The sequence below is a fragment of the Antrostomus carolinensis genome, unplaced genomic scaffold (genome assembly GCF_000700745.2).
Source record: "Antrostomus carolinensis isolate BGI_N321 unplaced genomic scaffold, ASM70074v2 scaffold3686, whole genome shotgun sequence".
Taxonomy (NCBI): Eukaryota; Metazoa; Chordata; class Aves; order Caprimulgiformes; family Caprimulgidae; genus Antrostomus; species Antrostomus carolinensis.
Genome location: NW_010321029.1, coordinates 32,112 through 35,975, shown reverse-complemented (window position 1 = coordinate 35,975; position 3,864 = coordinate 32,112).

The following is a 3,864-nucleotide window of genomic DNA, read 5'->3' as shown; positions in this document are numbered from 1 at the left end:
GAGGTTTGTGGTGGGGTTAAACAGGAGCTCTGCAGCAGGAGCTCTGCTCTGTATTTTAGTTGTTGCTGGAAAATCAAGGACTTTCCAGGTTCCTGTGTTTTGGTAGTCTGCAGGTGCAGAAGCAACTGTGGGAGCATAGTAAGATTCACAGACCAAAATTGGCATTTGGATATGCCAATGGGATATTCCATATCATATAATGTCATGTTCAGTATATAAAGGAGAGTCAAGCGGAATACTCTCTCTCTCTCTTCTGAGATTGGGGTTTTGTTTTCAGGATATTGGCTCCTCTAGGATCGCTCCAAGGACTGGAGTGGAGGTAAGATGGGACTGTATGGTCTCTCTTCAGGAAGTAGGGGTCTACAGTGTTGTCAGGTTTGACGAAATAACTGTGTTTTCGGGTGTTTCTCCTTAGTAAAACACCAAAACAATTTACTGAAAAAATAATCGAGTACTTCAACTTTAATTGTGATAGGGGCATGATTTTTTCAGCAATTAGTCAGGTTAAACTTAAATTGTACGTTTTAGTATGAATATCTTGGGTTTAAATGCAGTATTAGATAGATAGATTAGTAGCACATAGCAGAGCTACTTGCACTCAGGGATTAAATGGCTGGGACATTTATGTCTTTAATTGTTTTAAAATGTAAAGCAGTTTGAGTTTATTTGTTCCTTTGAAGAAGAGCAAGCAGGGCTGTGTGGTTCATCTGTAGGAGATGTTGGAAATGCAGCTGAATGGTATAAATGTGTAAATTCAACGGAATTGTTTTCTTGGCTTCACGAGTTTTATTAGCTGGTATGTGCTTGTCATACTACATTTAGCAGATTCTGGTTTTGCATATTTTGGCTCTTACATCGGCGAGTAGCGATAAGCATCTCCACAGTTCCCAGTCTGTATGCTAAAGTATGGCTTGAAGTTGGTTCACAGACCAAACAGGAGCAGAGGCTGTGTGCGCTTTATCTCAAAGGCGGAAACTCAATCCCAGGAAACACCCCACAGGTGGCAGCAGCCCTGCTGCCATCCTGACCAGGCTTTGAGAAAATTCCAGCACGGATGCTCTCAGAGCGATCTGGCAGGCGTCACCGCTGCGCAGAAACCCGCCTCAAACTGCGTTTGCTTGCTTTTTGCGTCGTTCAGGCCAGGTTTTGGGAGGCTTTGCTTCGAAGTCCCGCCAAAAGCTGCAGCTGGAGGTGTCTCGTGGCGTGCTGGGGCCGGCAGTGCCATCGAGCGCCCTGGCCGCTGACAGCCACAGCGCTCCAGCTGCCAAGATCCACTGCTGAAACTATACTGTTTTATCAGGTCATGTTTGTGTCTGGCAAAGATTTGTAGACACAACATCATTAACAGCAGTGCATATTTTCACAAGATTTACCTCTTCACCACTTTTTCCAAGTTAGTAAATCATAGCTTCTTTAATGTCCTGCTGGCTGCCTGAAAAACAGGAATTTATGTAACAAGCTCTGGGCCGCAAACCTTTTCCTGTTAGGAAAAATTTTTTTTCCTTGCTGGCAGAGTTAGGAGACAGCTCTGTTACTCAAAGAGCGACCTCAGATGTCCTCAGTACAATAATACCAGATTATAACATTTTTGATGACTAAGGAATAGCAGTGATTTCTTAAATATTTAACACTTCTTTTTCAGAGAAGAGGGAACTGAGCCTTAGCATGGTATTTTCTCTGCCTGATGTTTTGTGTGTTTGATATGCCTATTTTGATAGTAAACAGTAAGCCTGAGCCAACTGGGTATGTTTACAAAATACAATAAAAAAATGAACTGGTGCAGGAGGTTTTTTAATCAACAGAAGTGCAGAACAACTTTCTTGCGACATTTCTCGGGCTGGACTTGTGTCAGCTGGGGATTCGGCTGTGGCTCTCAAGTGAAAACAATGGGCTGCACCTCACGAGGCTTCTCAGTCTGCCCTGGGGCTGCAGGCAAGTCCAGAGATAGAGTTTTGGGCTTACCCTTCTGATGTGTTAGCTGCTACTGCTGCTGAAAATAACATTTCAAGGCCTTCCCTAGCATCCTGTAGCTAGATGAGATTTTGATTGCAGGGTTACCTGCAGTGAAGAGATACAGTCCTACATTAGTTAGTTAATATGAGAAAGATTGTCTTCCTTTCAAAATTGAATAAGGAAATGCTCAAATTGCGGCTGGTGTTTATTTAGCTGAAATAATTTGTTAAAGATGATTCTTTGGAGGGGAAGGAGAAGTTGGAAAGGTTTCTGAGGTTGGGCACACGGTTTACTCCTTGCTGTGCTGGTTGAACGGTGAGCTGCCATAAGGCCGTGTTCTGCCATCTTCTGCTGTCAAAGAGCACCTTGTGCCCCTGTTTGGGGTGAAGCTGTACTCCTGTGGGAATAGCTTTAGGACACCACTACCTGTAAGGCTCCTCACTCCTTGCTGCCCTCGTCTGCTGAAGGTCTCCTCTTTGACCCTAGAGTAACCATTCCTGTTGAGTTCTGCAGGTGGCCAGGCCTGCTTTGGGTAGTTGATTTTCCATGCTCCACATGTCATGGCCCTTGCAGGGAATTTGAGCCTATTGCCTGATTTGAGACAGGACTTGTAAGTTGACTCTTTTCACCTGGCGTGCTTCCTTATGGTCTTTGCTCCTTCTGTCAGCTGAGTGTATAGGCAGTGAGTGAAGTTGCACATATTGGCAGCATCTTTGAGAAAGCAGATGTGCGGAACAGGTAGAGTAGAGAAGGTGAAGAAAGACATTTCTGGAGATGCTGCTGGCACAGGCAGCACTCTGGAGTGGGAAATACAGCAAAAGCAGCCAGAGACCAGAGCAGTGGCTGAGTCCCTTTTTCTCTGGTTTGCCTCACAAGGCATGCAAAGCTCCATGAGCTGTATCATCCTCTTGGTTTGGTGCTGTAGTGGGTCTTTGGGGTCAGGTTAAAAACTTAAGGTAGATGGGAGGAAAAAAGGCAGGAAAACAGGAAAAACAGAACAGGGTTTTTGTAGGTCTGGCAGCCACTTAGTGTTTTGAGATGATTGGCCTGGTGGTCAAGATCAGCCTTAGTACTGCTTTCTAGAAACAGTTGTTCAATTTTTGCTCCCTCAAATTTTTCTTTTAACAACCTGCTAAAAATGACTATGAATGGAAGGCAGCTGCTGCCTCATTGATTTATCTGCTACTGAGGTCTAATGGTTTACCCATTTCATGTGTTTTGTGGTTCCCTCCTACTTGTCGTGCATGAATTGCAGACCTAGTGCAGACCGTGGGTCCCGATGTGGACTGTGCTACTGTCCCACCCTTGTACCAACATCTATGGCTGCCTATCTCAGCACTCTTTGAACTTGTGGCCTTTTGTTAGTAATTATGTCAAAATATAGGACAGCTTTTTTGTTGATACAGTGTTATTTACATGTACTCAGCAGAATATTACAGGAGGAAAAAAATGTTTTGTCTACAGCTTGGTAATGCAAAGGGTAGTCTCTTGTTAACAGATCAACCTAGGGGCTTGGATTTTGGATTTTGGGATTTTTTTTTTGGATTTAAGAACAAAACATGAAACATTGCTCCTGTCTGAGGAGATAATGTAAAGCTTCAATACCTCTGGTCAGTCTTGTCACAAGATCATCTTGTGCCCTCAAGTATTAGAAGAGTCAATTTTGCATATTATAATGTTGATTTTGAAAGAGAAAGATGGTTTTAAGACTGAGGTTTTAAATAAAATTTTGTCTATGCTGTTTGCATTCCTTTCTCCCTTATGATTTCCCAGCAACTTGTGATGTTTATTTATAAAAATTATAAACCATCCTCAACTGGTTTTCTGTATGTGTTTTCTCACATAACACAAGTACTTATATACCTCACTAATGTTCAGTGGCTGGCACATTTCCAAGGTTTAGGGATGTGC